The sequence below is a fragment of the Pseudoliparis swirei genome, chromosome 5 (genome assembly GCF_029220125.1).
Source record: "Pseudoliparis swirei isolate HS2019 ecotype Mariana Trench chromosome 5, NWPU_hadal_v1, whole genome shotgun sequence".
NCBI lineage: Eukaryota > Metazoa > Chordata > Actinopteri > Perciformes > Liparidae > Pseudoliparis > Pseudoliparis swirei.
Genome location: NC_079392.1, coordinates 3,274,033 through 3,290,578, shown reverse-complemented (window position 1 = coordinate 3,290,578; position 16,546 = coordinate 3,274,033). Strand labels below are relative to the sequence as shown.

At 43.1% G+C, this 16,546-nt stretch overlaps 1 pseudogene; it reads left to right on the top strand.

Moving 5' to 3' along the window:
- The first annotated feature begins 7,117 nt into the window (after positions 1 to 7,117).
- Positions 7,118 to 11,107, top strand: LOC130194128 (uncharacterized; annotated as a pseudogene).
- The last annotated feature ends 5,439 nt before the right edge of the window (positions 11,108 to 16,546 follow it).

Below are 16,546 nucleotides of genomic sequence, written 5' to 3'. Positions count from 1 at the left end.
AAGAAAAAGGGAGCCAAGGGAAATGTGATTTAAAAAAATAAAACTTCACGGAATGCTGGAGCAGTCCGGCGAGTTTTAGGTCTCCAGACCCTTTGAGGGAAAGAGTTGCTCCATCCAGGCTTCAACAAAAAGCTCATATGCATGACGTAGACAGGTGTGACTAATTTATACAATAGCACCCCAAGTGTTTCCCCTCTAATTACCCTTAAATATTTAAAGGTACAGTGTAAGCAACTCATATAATAATGTGAAGTATATTGAATGCTCAAACACGTGCAGGGAAATGAAACACAAAAGTGACTAAAGCGGTTTGCCTTGAATGCTAACGTGTGTGTCTGTTACGTTACACGTAAATTGTCACGCTGGAGCTTTCTGCCTGAACGGCTGATTGCAGCCAGTAAAGATTAACAGATGCCCGGATGAAGGATCTAATGAGCACAAAGAGTTTATTATTTATTCACAGGTAACATTAAATCAGTTTGACTGAGGGTTAGGATTCATAACTTGTATTTTAAATAAACTTTAATGTTTAATTATAATGGTGTCTTTGTACTGAATTGTTGAAAAGGTGTGGGGAGGAAATGAAATCATCCAATAAATATATATATATAGTAAAAATGTTCAGTTCTCCAGCATTTTGCAGATTAGTTCTGTAAATAGGTGGAATATTGCAGCGTGGTATGGAATAAGCGGTTTCACTTCACCACATGATCAAGCTGACGATGGCTTTGCAGAGCGCGTTGATGGTCCAAATGTGGTTAGCGATGCCACGTGTGGTGCACGCGTGCTGCCGCTGGTCGACATGGTTCATGACTTCAATGGATCCTCGTTAAAGGATTTAAAGTGTACTCATTCCAATTACAGGGCCTCGAAAGAGTCCTGTCTATCTAATCCTGAAGAAGCTGAATTTTTTAATATTTGAAGGGTTAAAATAGCTGAATATATGAAGGATTATCCTCGTACCTGGAGGAGATCATCGTAGCAGTCCATAAGGCAGGGAGAATGCCCTTGATGCAATGCCACGGGTTACGTCTCATCAGGCAATACAACGCCGGGAGAGCGATGCACCCGTGGATGAGTTGTGAATTTTTTAATATTTGAATGGTTAAAATAGCTGAATATATGAAGGATTATCCTCGTACCTGGAGGAGATCATCGTAGCAGTCCATAAGGCAGGGAGAATGCCCTTGATGCAATGCCACGGTTTACGTCTCATCAGGCAATACAACGCCGGGAGAGCGATGCACCCGTGGATGAGTTGTGAATTTTTTAATATTTGAATGGTTAAAATAGCTGAATATATGAAGGAGATGAAAAGGTACGGAAGAAATAGAATAATAATAAGTTTAATAAAGATGACAAGAACAAAAGTTATACAAAATACTAAAAAACTAATACTAAAGGGGTAAGAGTTAATAATAATAAAACTAAATACTAAAAAACTAATACTAAAGGGGAAAATGGGTAAGAGTTAATAATTCTAAAACACAAATGCTGGCTATTTCACTAAAAATATCCTGTAAAAAAATGTTTGTTAATAAAAATAAATCTTAAAAAAAAAAAAGTATCTGGCGGATGAACATACAGACACAGACTAGAAGCACAGCCTCAAATATCCTCGTACCTGGAGGAGATCGTCAAAGCAGTCCATAAGGCAGGGAGAACGCCCTTCATGAAATGCCCTGGGTTCCGTCTCACCAGGAGGTAGTACATGGCCGGGAGAGCGACGCACCCGTGGATGAGGAGTCTGAAACACAGTTCAAGACACAATGATGACAGGAAATTAGCAGAAGGCTTCAGGCCCATTTGGTGTGTTTTAGTCCGACGGTGAAAACAATGGCATGCGTGTGCTTGACAAACCAAAAGAACAAGCACGTTGTTCGTATGTTGGTGCACGTGAGGAAAGGAGAGCGTACCCGACAAAAACCACCAACACAAACACTACCAGTTTATGAATGGTTTCCAGGTCGTAAACTGCAAACATATTGCTGGCAATTATGGAGATCAAGCCAAATGGAAAGTGGTGGAGGACACGAGGTCTGGTGGTCCTCAGGGTGGAGGACACGAGGCCCGGTGGTCCTCAGGGTGGAGGACATGAGGACGTGTCTTTGTGTGTGTTTCTGCAGAAGAAGGAGAAGAGCTCTGAGAGGGAGGTGACCCACATCCAGTTCATGAGCTGGCCGGACCACGCCTTCAAGAACTTCTTCAGCGGCCCGATCGTCATCCACTGCAGGTGAGTCCAAGGTCACCTCCAGCCAGCTGGCTCCAGAGATCCTCACCTGAGGGGGTCTCCTGAGGGTCTCCTGAGGGTCTCTTGGGGGTCTCCTGAGTGTCTCCTGAGGGTCTCTTGAGTGCCTCTTCTGAATACGGGTGGAACATCTTCATCGAGAAGCCCAATGCGGTCCCTGTGTGAAAAAAACAAAAGCAACACAATGTAATTACAATAAGCAAATGGTTTGAAATGCGTGAGACAAGGAATGGGAAAAGAAGGAAGGGGGCGGTAACACAATGCTATACAGTTGTTTTCTCCATTGTTGACACAAAAACATGGAACAAAGGACACCATTTTGAAAACTTGAAACACTTTCATCAACAAGACTCAAGACTATTTTCACTTCAACGTACATTATAAATCACCCAGGACAGACATCTTCAGAGCTGCTATTAAAGCTAAGTTACATCCCGCTGCAGAATGAACATCGGAGCAATAAGTAAGACTGTCTTATATTGCGTCACCTCAGAGTCAGCTGGAGCCATTTCCTTGAGAACTCGTTGAACGCGGCCATGTTTTTTCGAAAAATTTGGCCGCGTTCCCATCTTCGTGAGCGCCGCGCCGAAAGCAAAGGCCCAGACGACCAGGCCCAAGACGTTGGTGCTTTCCACGACTTGGCACTCCATTTCCACCCGCGACGCATTCTGTGAGCACACCAGACACTCGTTAAGAATAACCCGACTCCACAGAATGATCCTCCTTCGTGACGAGGGGACATAGCTACCTTGTCCAGACTGAACCGATGGTCACCTGGTTCAATCTCCAGCTCAACCCACTCAGTCTTGTACTATAATTGAAAGAAATAGTGTTCAATCGTACATATTAGATGGAGATAGAATACATTGTGGAAGTGCCTTTAAATGAAAAGCACACCTGTTGGTAGCACGCCGTGAGCAGGTTTTCTGGGGCAATGTTCCTGTGGAAATCATCAAGAGTCTCATTGGTCGGTCAGGGTTCAAACGCAAGTTGATGGACTTTAAACAAAATGTCCATGACCAAACATTTTGGGAAATCTCGGTGTGAACACGAGAAATTAATAAACCTTAAATGACACGAATGAATGAGAGACAATTGTTTGATTAATAATTAATATGTATATCAATATGTATTCTTTTAATCAAACTCAGCGTAAATGACCATATACATCTAACACAGTTTCATGACTTTTTGGAAACATGTTGACCAATGGATTTCCAGGACCTTTCCGTGACTTTAAACCACATTTCCATGACCAAACATGTTTGTGGAATGTCGGTGTATACTCGAGTATGTCATATACCTTGAATAACACAAATGAATGAGAGACAATAGTTTAATTAATAAGAATAAATATGTATATAATGTTTATTCTTTTAAATCAAACTGCGTAAATGAACATGTGAATTCTCAGGACTTTTCCAGGCCTGGAAATAACCATTTAAAAATTCCATGACTTTTCCAGGTTTCCTATGACCGTACGAACCCTGTCAAGTCAATTTTGGCAAATCACTCAAGAAAAGCTTCTTAATCAACCACAGGTTGAGACGTTTTCTGAAATGCCAGATTAGTTTCTGCTGAAGATAAAACATGAAAGGATGCGAGTTCTGTTATTTCTGGATAAAGCCGCTGACCCAACAACCTGCAGGAGACGTGTTCTTCTCACCATGCGATATCCAGGAAGGCAGTGAAAAGAGAGGACTCCTCTGCGTCTTCTTGACCCGCGGCATCCAGTCCAGGCTCGATGGTCAGAACCAGAACCAGCCCTACAACACAGAATCCACAGAGGAGCAGTCAGATTTAAATGGGCTGACTGAGATGTACTACTGGAGAAACATTTGTTTCTATAGCGGCTCACAAAATAAAGTTCTAAAGTGCTTTAGGTGGTATAAAACCGTGAAACACAAAGGAAGACGCATAAAGTTCAGTGTTATCTGATGAAATCAGAATATCTACTCATTAAAAGGACTTTTGTTGCATATGCATTGCTGTGGGAGACGGGACACAGGATCAGTAGTTCAGCCTCCTGAGCAGTCTAATTAATAACAAGTCAAAATGTCTGCAGTGAGAAATGTTTAATAAAATATAGAGGAGCACATTTTGAAGAACTTGGTATCCGTGTCACCTGGGTGATCATTTAATTGTGGGATATCAATTTGAAGACAGAGTGCTGGATGATGGACTCAGGCCCGATGGCCCCTGAGTGAGTGTGTGGCCTTCACGCCTCTTCCCTTTGCTTTCCCAGTATCATGTGACTGGGGTCCACAGTGCTGGTGTTCATGGAGTGGTAGACGGACTCCTTGGAGGTCATCTGGGTTTCATAAGCGTCACCGTGCCGCCGTGTTCCTCCTGACACCGTGTGCACGGCGTGTTGTGACAGTCGTCATGCGTGAAATACTCACTGGTTATCACACTTGTGAAAATGAGAGGAACGCAAATGAAATCAAGCATCTGCTGGAGGAGCTCGACTGGAAAGACGAGGAAGATTTGTTCCTGTTGGGTCAGCTGGATGCGGAACTTAAGGAAACAGCCCATGGCGACAATAACAAAGACATTTCATTAAAACTGATGATTGGAAATGCTAAGCACCAAGTGGTGTGTTGTGCTGTCAGACCAGCGTCAGAAACACACCGGCAAAAGGGAAAAACTGCCCCGAAGAAATATAATGTTGCCCCCGAGGAGAGGCAACAAATGCCCCGTAATGTCCTCTTATAATTATGATCATTTAATAGCGTTTTGTTTATGTTCTTTGTTGTGTGGGTCTGATCTGTATTGCCTGAACTGTACACAAAGAAAATCAATAAATATAATTTTTTGTGATAAAAAAAAGAAGTTATAATTGTAAATAGTTGTTAAACAAATTAAAATACAAAAATAACCACAATGAAATAAGAATACAATTAAATATGATTATCTTATTTATGTTTTCTGTTTGTTGTAAATAAAATCAAAGAAAACACTGAGTCTGTAGACTACTGCCTAATAGTCTTATTATTGAAATGTGTATGACAATTGCTCATATACTGTAAGGCTTAATAATAATAACTCAAGTTAAAAAAATTGGCCTGAATTTCTTTTTAAATGAGTTGCACACGTCTTTTGTCTCACTTTTACAATGCAGCTTTTCAAGTCCCACATTTGTGTCTTTAGTCGTTGCATAACTCTTGCTCTACACTGCGGGCACATATGTGTTCATAATTGTTAAATTATATCCACAATTATGCACACATATGTTGTATTACTATTCTGAGAAGAGTTTAACAAAACATCCAGCAGGTGGAGGTATACACCCAAATAGAAATTATGAGCTTTTATTGCATAGTTTGGAGTTGGTGATATCTTATTGTGAAGGACATGACTAGGGTCCCAGATATGTTGAAGCCTGATATCTTATTGTGAAGGACTAGGATCCCGGATGTGTTGACGTGATATCTTATTGCGAAGGACAGGACTAGGGTCCTAACGAGATATCTTATTGTGAAGGACAGGACTAGGGTCCTAACGTGATATCTTATTGTGAAGGGCAGGACTAGGGTCCCAGATGTGTTGAAGCGTGATATCTTATTGTGAAGGACTAGGATGCCGGATGTTTTGACGTGATACGTACCGGTGCTACGGTTTAACAGGCAACTTCCTGTCGAGCTGTCTTCGTGAATGTCGCTTGGGTTTAATTTTGTAATGAAGTGTCAACCCCTCTCATATAGCTACATAATAATATATAGAATATACAATACAAATTAAACAATGCGGCATTCACGAGGGCAGCTACGTGTTCTCTTCATATTGCCAACGGCTCTGTAACTACGACACCAACGGACGTGTTGGTTCAAAGTCGCCAGTTAACACGGTCACCTCTTAATCCGTAACACCGGCTAATTCACTGGCGTTAGCGTCCTTGTACCGACTCCAGTAAAGGCTAAGCTAACTAACAATTAAAACGACATTTAGCTCCAAAAAAGTAAGAAGTGAAAGTTCATCTTAAGACCATTAAATCAACTTTAAAACGTGAGACAATAAATGTATACAAATTAAACAATGCGCCATTCACGAGGGTAGCTACGTGTTCTCTTCATAATCTCAACGGCTCTGTAACTACGACACCAACGGACGTGTTGGTTCAAAGTCGCCAGTTAACACGGTCACCTCTTAATCCGCAACACCGGCTAATTCACCGGCGTTAGCATCCTTGTACCGACTCCAGTAAAGGCTCAGCTAACTAACAATTAAAACGACATTTAGCTCCAAAAAAGTAAGAAGTGAAAGTTCATCTTAAGACCATTAAATCAACTTTAAAACGTCAGACAATAAAAAAAAGTTAGCAATATTTTAAGTGGATTTTTATTTGAACGTTAGATAAAACAGTGCCGTCAATTGCAGTTAGCTAACGTTAAATAACGTGAACTCGTAGCGTTAGCTAATTGCCACTCACCCAGGACGACAGCCGTTAGGCATGAGACCGCGAACGCGTTCCGCAGAAGGTAACCGCCGGCTCTCCTGACGCCGCCGCAGCGGCCTCCATGGCGGCGGCGCAGGGTTCACCTCCTCGGTGAAGACGTTCTCCATAGTTTCCTCAACAAGTTACGCTATCGTTAACTAAACTAAATGACATAGTAACATAATATAATTATTATTGACCGCGTTCTCAAACTCCTTCATCAATACGTAGTTAATAGTAAAATGATAATTATATATTTTAGTCAACAACAAAAAAGTACTCACCAGAAACTAATGAATTCTCAAATTCAAATACGGAAGAATACAAGTGAAAAATAGTGTGTTACCGACGAACCGTCTGAATATTCCTATAACTGAATCGTATATTCTGTCTAACTGCTTTTTTTTAGCTCATTTCAACTGAACCGCGTCGCTATGGCAACGGCTCGGGTCCGAGGTGAGTTGATGTCAGCTGACGTCACACACATCAATACAACGCAACCTTAAATAAAGTGGAACACATTAGTCTTAATCATGTTGCATGGTCGTGACGTCACAACCGCACACATCCAGAGGCGTTTTGAGCGTTGTCGTCTTTGTATATCACTTTGACCTGTTTTATATATTTTGTCTTAAAACATGAACAACTTGGTTATGGGACCTTTAACTCTGAAATAAAAATGTGTTAAAAAATTGTGAAAGGGATGACGCAATATGGTTTTCCTCTATAAATTTGATAAAAATAAATAAATAAAAGGGCTGCGGATTTAACAGTTGTTAATTAATAAGAAGTTGTATGTATAGCTCCCAGGAATTTTGCTTAATTTTTGTTTTCATTTGGTATTTCTTCGTGTTTAGCATTCAATGGCATGGCAGAATAAATCATAATAAATACATTTTTTTAAATCAATTAATCATCATCTAAAATTGGGATTGGATTTAGTGCAGTAGGCATTCAGATGATCACACCCACGGCCTTACCAGCCAGACCGGCTGGACCAAACAGCATCAAGGTGCAGCCCAGGTAGAGGGAGGAGAGCCCAGGTGAAACCCTGCAGCGAGGACCGATCCTCCTGCTACCCGTCACGATCAGGCCCAGCGTGTTGGTGCCCTCCACATCGTGACCCTCCAGTTTCACAACAGTGTCATTCTGAAACAAGACGGGGGGGGGTCAACATTCAGAGGGGTCTGAGGGCAACTACCACTACACTTCCAAAACAGAATCTTGATAGTGAGGAGGAAAAGATGTACCGTCTTCAGGCTAGAGTTAGACTTCAACGAGTGACTTGGAAACTGCAGCCTCGTAGTCTTGTACTAAGAAAAGAAAGGAGTGTGTTCACATAAATATGGCATCGTCTCCCTCATATGGAAAAAGAGACGACATGGTCATAGAAATGAAAAATATACAGTTTGGAAGAAAGCACGGACCATGTTGCTTGATACCACGTTCCTTTTAAGAATAGAGAAGAGTGAAACAGATTAGGCAGTTTACAAATGTTGACAAATCGCACACTGAATGCAGCTTAAGCTCCGATGTCATGGCACTTCCTTCTCACCTCAAGGATGTCTAGAGCATACTGGTGTGGTGACACAGCTCATTCGGGAGGCCAGAGAGAACAAGGGCAACCTGTCAGTGTTGTGGCTTGACCTGGTAAATGCATTCGGTTCCATTCCACACAAGCTGGTTCAGCTCACCTTGAGAAAACATCATGTACCGAGCAGGTGTAGAGACCTCATCGCTGATTATTACAGCAATTTCAGGATGAGGGTCTCTTCAGGAGCAATAACATCCAGTTGGCGCAAGGTGGAGATCGGTATCAGCACAGGGTGTACCATCTCTGTGACATTGTTCTCCCTAGCCCTGAACATGCTCACTAAGTCTGCTGAGCCAGAGTGCAGAGGGCCCCGCACGAATTCCGGACAACGGCAACCACCCATCAGGGCATTCATGGATGACCTCACAGTCATGACAGAATCCATCCCAGGCTGCCGGTGGATTCTGAAGGGACTTGAGAAGCTGGTGGAGTGGGCCCGGATGCGTTTCAAACCCACCAAATCCAGGTCAATGGTGCTGAGGAAAGGGAAGGTGGAGGACAAGTTCCGTTTTAACATCACAGGCACAGCCATTCCAACTATCAGAGAAGCCAGTCAAGAGCTTGGGGAAGGTTTTTGACTGCTCTCTGAGAGACACAACATCTATCCAGTCGACCTGCACTGAGTTGGATGGCTGGCTGAAATCCGTCGACAAGTCAGGCCTACCGGGGAAGTTTAAAGCCTGGGTCTACCAACATGGCATTCTTCCCAGGATCCTGTGGCCCCTTCTTGTCTATGCCGTCCCTATCTCAACAGTTGAGACCTTGGAGAGGAAAGTCAGCAAACACCTCCGGAGATGGCTTGGATTACCAAGGAGCCTGAGCAGTATTGCACTCTACGGGAACACCAACAAACTGCGACTGCCTTTCAAATCCTTGGAGGAGGAATTCAAGGTAACTAGAGCCAGAGAAGTGGTTCAGTACAGGGACTCAAGCGATCCGAAGGTGGCTAAAGCAGGGATCCAAGTGAGGACTGGCAGGAAATGGAGGGCAGAGGAAGCAGTTCAAGAGGCAGATGCAAGGCTGCATCACAGGAGCCTGGTGGGAGTGGTCACACAAGGTCGAGCAGGGCTAGGATCCTTTCCAACTTCCCAAATGAACACCAGGGGGAAGGAAGGGCGACGACTTGTTCAGGAGGAGGTGAGAGCTGCAGTGGAGGAGACGAGAACCTGCAAGGCAGTGGGAATGAAGCAACAGGGAGCTTGGACGAGGTGGGAGAACGCAGTTGAAAGGAAAGTGACCTGGGCTGAGCTTTGGAAAGCCGAGCCTCACCGCATCAAATTCCTCATCCAGGCAGTGTGTGACGTGCTTCCAAGCCCGTCAAATCTGCACATATGGGGCATAGCAGAGACACCAGCATGCCCACTGTGTTCCAAGCGAGGAACCCTGGAACACATCCTCAGTTGCTGTACAAGGGCACTTGGAGATGGTCGGTACAGGTGGAGGCATGACCAAGTCCTTAAGACCAATGCTGAAGCTATCAGCGCAGGACTGGCGTGGGCAAAGCAGTTCCGACCATCCAAGAAAACCATCGCCTTTGTCAGAGCTGGGGACAAGCCAACTCCTGTCAGAAGAACATCGTCTGCAGGCATATCCTGACATCTGCAAGAGACTGGCAGTTGTTGGTGGACCTTGAACATCAGCTGAAGTTCCCCAGCCATATTGCAGTCACCTCCCTGCGACCAGACATTGTCCTTGTGTCTGAGTCTGTAAAGAATATATATTGTAGCTTAGCACAGCCTAGTATTGTTTGCATAAATATTATGTGTAAGATGGAAAACACTGAATGGAAGTTAAAATCTCCAGCGGAGCACTCTGGTGCCTGACTGATCTAAAGAAAGATAACAGTGACGCTTGGTGAGGTTTTGTGAGCCCCCCCCCTCCGCATCCACACATTCCGGAGGTGATCACATACAAAGAGCTCTCTATACTCTCAGAGCGTAGGAAGGGTCCTGATGTGGCCATTATTCTCCTTTTAGACACTCGAGGTCACTCACTTTCCCCCCCCTTCACCTATCCCCCTCACACGCTCACACACTCACACATGGGAAGAAGCCCCCGGTGTGTGGACGGCCTTCGGAGAAGATCCAGGCCCCATTCCTGAAGAGATAAGGCCCCGAAGGGAGTCTTCTTACAAGAGAGGGACTATTAAATCAACTATCTCCTCTTCCCACACCTTTTCACAACATGTGCTCTCATTGGCGGGCCGAGAAGAACCAATGAATGAGCGACAGCGATGGAGGCAGAGGAACAAGAACCAATGAGGAGACACCATCCTCTTTACCTCCTGACCAATCAGAACTGGTCATGATGATTATTTAAACCGTTGCGCCCTCTGCTAAGGCGCCTCTCTCTGGTCTGAATACGCTAGGTACCAGCCGGAGGGGGGTCCATGCATGATTGTCCACTTGTATCCTGATTTCTGAATAAAACGCTTATAGATGTAACGTAGAAGTCTACCGCCCTTTCTTCCAGTGAGTGTCGTCCAGGTGGTGTGTCGCTGTCCAACTCTAACAAGTCCACCAAGCAAGCAGTGCTGCTGGAGCTGACAGTTCCGTGGGAAGATCGCTTGGAAGAAGCCTTTGAGAGGAAGCTCTCCAAGTACGCAGGACTGGTCAGTGACTGCCAGCAGGCTGGCTGGAGAGCAAGGTGTTTCCCTGTGGAGGTTGGATGCAGAGGATTTGCAGCCCGTTCCTTGGCCAGAGCTTTCAGTAGTTTAGGCATCGAGGGTGAGAGAAAGAGGAGAGCCATCCGCAGTACCACCGATGCGACAGAGAGAGCCTCAAGATGGCTGTGGCTCTAAAGAGGGGAGCCATGGAGTCATGGTAGCTAGCTAGCCATCTGGACACAAGCTGGGGTCTGATTAGCCCCGGCTGGGTCACCTGGAGGAGGGCGTATGATGTTGAAAGACCCGAAACGTCCAATGATTCCAGGAACATCACTGAAGATGTGTCCAGATTAGGCATCAGTAGATGTATGTACACAATGCTGTCTATGGTATCATTGCAATCCTTGACCATCAAAACATAGGGGTTGACATCATCTTATATGTGCTTTGATGTTTTTTTCAGGAGATATCATGGAAAACGCATATTTTGATAATGGCCGCTGCGGCCGACATGAGCTTTTTTTGCGTTGGCTAACGTTCTTTATTGGAAGAGCAGTATTCATAGAGTAATCGTGCCGATTTTGGTGCTTGTATCCACATTTGAAAGATTCTTCATCAAAAAATGCTGTTATCTGCCCCACTAATATTAGTATGTGTATGGGAGGGTTTGACACTGTTACTGAATTAAACCAAGCGGCATTCACGATGACAGCTATTCTCCATCCTGTTTTTCAAACGGCCATCGTAACCAGACGCGTTGGGCTGAAAAGTCGCAAAATATTAGACCTGGCGGAAGATTGCCTCGTAGTCGTAATGACATGGCACACCACAAATCTAAGATCAATCCAATCTGAGTTTAAGACAATTAAAGATTTTTTAAGGCCTTATTTTTAGGAAAGGCAATGTAATACTTGTTAAGGACCCGCGGCCACCCTGTATACAGGGCTCTCATGAAAATTACTGTGAATTTATGGTTTTCGTCCTTTATTTGAAGTAAGATATTTTACCTTAAATTCATGGTTTTTGTTTGGCAGCCATTGCTGCCAGTCATTTGACCGTTTTTTAACGGTTTTTTTTACAGTGCAGTCTTATTGCTCCGTTGTTCATTCTGCAGCGGGATGTAACTTAGCTTTAATAGCAGCTCTGAAGATGTCTGTCCTGGGTGATTTATAATGTACGTTGAAGTGAACTATTGCCTAATAGTCTTATTATTGCCTAATAGTCTTATTATTACCATGTGATGACAATTGCTCATATACTGTGAGCCTAAAGAAGTATATTTATTATGATTGAACAAAGGTTAAAGGTTATTTCACAAGTTTCAAAAAGTACCCCAATTTCTTTTTAGATGCTCCTGGAGAAAAAATGGCCCCCTAAAAAACATGTACATTTCCTCCCCTGAATGAGATGTCATGCATGACATTTACCAACAATGTCACGCATAAATAAATGAAGAAATACTCGTGGACACATAAATAGAGACATAAATAAATGAAGAAATACAGAAATGTAGAAATAGATTTATTTAATGATGTCTTGTTTAGGTATAACTCATATTGATTTATTCCTGTATTAATTTATTTATTTATACATTTATTTTAGCATTTATTTATTCCTGCATTTAAACATTTATTTAAGCATTTATGTATTTATTCCTGTATTTATTTATTTATTTATTTATACATTTATTTATTTGTTCTTGTATTTATTCATGCATTTATTTATTTATTTATACTTAATTCATTTGAAGTCCTCCATAAACGTTGACATGCTGTTGGCGCCATCTCCTGGTCTGATTAACACATTGCACATAGTGCACCTCTCCCACATCTCGTCATACAGCTGCTCTCAGGATCCTCTTTAAAACTACAGGACAGGAAAAGTAAAGAAGTAAAGCATACTTTCCCACACACACACACTCACACTGTGTGTGGGCGTGCCCTCGCCAGTGCACTTGCATTTCTTAATGTATGCGTTGGAATCTGCATGCGTGTACGTGCATGTCCTCCGAGCCGCTCGGTGCGTTCCTCCTCGTTCTCATCTCCCCGTTCACAACAAAGTGGATCATCTTCGTCCTCTGCTCGTCTTCTTCCCTCCCGTACCGGCTGGTTTCGCATCGTTGCGCGCGCGGCAGGTAAAAAAACCTCTGTCGACGAGTCGGTGCGACTCCTCCGCACCTGGCAGGAAGACACGGGTCACTTTTCTCTCTCAGGTTTCCTCAGGCGGGTTTGATGCCTGAGATGAAATATATATATATATATATATGGGTTTGTTTGAGTGTTTTTGGATGCAAGCACTAAACGTAGCCATTAACGAGGGTTCATACGGTCATGGAAAAACCTGGAAAAGTCATGGAATTGAATTTTTTTGATTTCCCCACCTGGAAAGGTCCTTAAATTTTTTTCCAAAAGTCATGGATATTTCGTTATATTCACATCACGTTCATTTACGCAGTTTGATCAAAAGAATAAACATTTATACACATTTATTCTTTTAATCAAACTATTTCTCTCATTCATTTGTGTCATTTAAGGTTTATTTATTATTCGTGTATTCACCGACATTTTTCACAAAATGTTTGTTTCTTGGAAATTTGGTTCGGACACAGTAATTTATCCCCATTCTGCCATGAGTTATCACTCACAATAGCTAATTATTGAATCCTCATTCATTGTCCAAGCATATACACTTTCTTTTCAAATTATAAACAAAATAGCGCATATGTCCACATAGAGCGACATAACGACGGTCAACTAAATTTGACAATAAAAAAAAATCAAAGGCTAAACCTATTACTTTTAAAATGTCATAATTTAGATATACAATACTTTAAATATACGATACTAATCTTAAAAATTCAAAAATCTTATAATTCAAGAAATATTCACTAAACCTAAAAAATATATATATATATAGATAGATACATACTGTATACATGGAAGTATTTTTTAGTATTTAATAATATATATATAATTCTCTCTGGTACTTATGGCCTCCTACCCCCAGTGCAGTCTGGGTGTTACTAGTGAATTATATAAGTTTGTCTTTATTCAGGCAGTTCCAAAGCTCACAGGGCATTAGGCTTTATATTAGGGCTGTCAATCGATTTAAAAAAATTAACTAATTAATCGCACATTTTGAAATTGCGATTAATTAATCGCGATTAAAAGTTGTTTCCTTCTTTTTAAAGACAAAACTTCACACAGAGCTGTGTTTTCAAAGAGGCTCCTACCTATAAAGTGCCAGCGAGGTATTTAATATCGTGGATGATAAATTGTTTCTTCAGTGAAACATCAGATTAGTTTAAAAAAAGAAGTATATTGAGACCCCATTGGTCCTGTCATCTTTAACATTGAACAGCAGCAGAACCAGTGGCCTTGGGAACTGACTGACATTCACATATGTCACGTTCACCCTCTGGAGGCTGGGGGCATTTTATACATTTTACAAAATAAATTAAATTCACCGTTTAAAGTCTTTTGCATGTGACACACCCCCACGTGTTATACATCAAACATTCCAGAACAATCTCAGCTCTGAAATGAGGCTCATTGTCCTCGCGCCGTGTTCTCTGCTCTCTGACTGACAGGCTGCTAAATGAGCCTAACCTGTGAGGTGGGAGGTCCTTTGTGATTTACTGAGTGTTCATTGGTTGTTTTTCCCCCGAAATGTTGACAGACAAACGGATTGACAAATCACGTTGAAGGTTTCGTGTGACGAGTTCTTTCCGCGCCGCGTCACCCGACACGTCGCCCCTCCGTTCCTCTGTGTATCAGAGGGGGAGACGGGAGGAAGGAGGAGCAGGAGGAAACCCGACTGATTCATCCACGAGTTAAACTGATTTCTGCTCCTTATTTTCGCGGAGAAATGATTGTTTTAAAAAACGGAAACAGTGTTAAACCGTACTGCCGCGGTTTGACACTCAGAGGAGTGTAAAAATTTCAACGAACACCGGAAGCAAGTCGAAGTGTCCTTGAGCAAGGCACTGAACCCCCAGTTGCTTCCCGGGCGCATCACTGCAGCCCACTGCTCCTTAATAACTAAGGATGGGTTAAATGCAGAGAACTAATTTCCCCTTGTAGATTAATAAAGTATATATATATTTTTTTTAATTAAATGTTTAAAAAAAATTAATCGCATAGATTAACGCGTTAACGCTGACAGCCCTACTTTATATAGCAAATCTCCCTCCCTCCCTCCCTCCCTCCTCCTCTATTCTACACTAGCCGGCATGGCAGCGTCTGCACAATTAATACACAGATCTCTCTATGTATCTGGTCAAATATCAGACGTGCCCATGAACAGTGTTTTGATGGTACTACTACACCGAGCAAATCTTCACAACATATTAGTCAGTCACCTCGTTTCAGAATCGACTGAAGACTTTCCTCTTTGACAGAGCTTATAGTTCGGGCTGAATCAGGTTCACCTGGTCCAGCCCCTTGATATGCTGCTATAGGCTTATAGCTGCCGGGGGACGTTTAGGATGCACTGAGTACCTATCTCCTCTTTTTTCTCTCCTTAAGGATGAATTTTCATCTCTCAATCACATGTTACTAACTCTGCTTTCTCCCCGGAGTCCTTTTGACTTCACGTCTCATGGGGTCATCGGACCCTATGAGACGGCATAGATCCTATCTGCCTGATGGATCATTGAGGTCTGGGTCGTGGAATTCCTGCTCCTGACTACGCCACTGTCCTGTTGAGACTCCGCCCACTGTTGAGACTCCGCCCACTCCTCCTCCCCACCGCCATCTGCCTGATGGATCGTGGAGGTCTCCATCGTGGAATATGCCTATTATGAACTATTCATACACTCTGTCACATTCATTGAATGTATTTAAACTCTAAATCTGTCCTTCTGGTCACATGACATCTATTGCTCTGTCCATCCTGGAGAGGGATCCTCCTCTGTTGGTCTCCTGAAGGTTTCTTCCCTTTTTTTCCCCCTGAAGGGTTATTTGGGAGTTTTTCCTGATCCGATGTGAGGTTTTGGGACAGGGATGTCTATGTGGACAGATTGTAAAGCACTCCGAGACAAAAATTGGGCTATACAAATAAACTGAATTGAAAACTGAATATTACCTCCTCAGCAGTCAGGCCTCAAGACCGGTAACTATTTATTGTTGTATCATTCTCAGTGAACAATAGAGGGCAGTGCAGGAGAAGATGCTTGTCGTCTCGCTGCCAAGAGGAAGAATGTAGAAGAATATAGGAGAAGGAAAGTGATGGGAAGTAGAGATATGGAGAGAACAAAGATGAGGTGTATAGAAGAAGGGGAGAGGCAGGGATGTCATGTAATACTGTGAGGGGGGAGGAGTTAAAGCAGCAGGCAGGGTGGGAGGGTGGGGCACCCTCTTCTTTGGGGAGCATCTGCTGGGTGTTGACACCCAGGAGCTGGGCGAGGAAAGACAGAGGGATGAAAGGAGGGAGGGAGTCACATCACACGGGCCTCGGCATAACGGGGAGGGTTCATGGAGCATGGAGAGTCACCCGGCTGGCTCTTCTTAAAGCATGACGACAGACCGGACACTGGGCTGTCATAGGTTCACCCAAAACCTTCGGCACAGTCACACCTAGAAACATCGATTCCCCCAGTGAGGCTCCCACCATCTCACTCTTCACCAGAAAGGAAGACAGATCAGTGGCTTTAAAAAAAGGTCC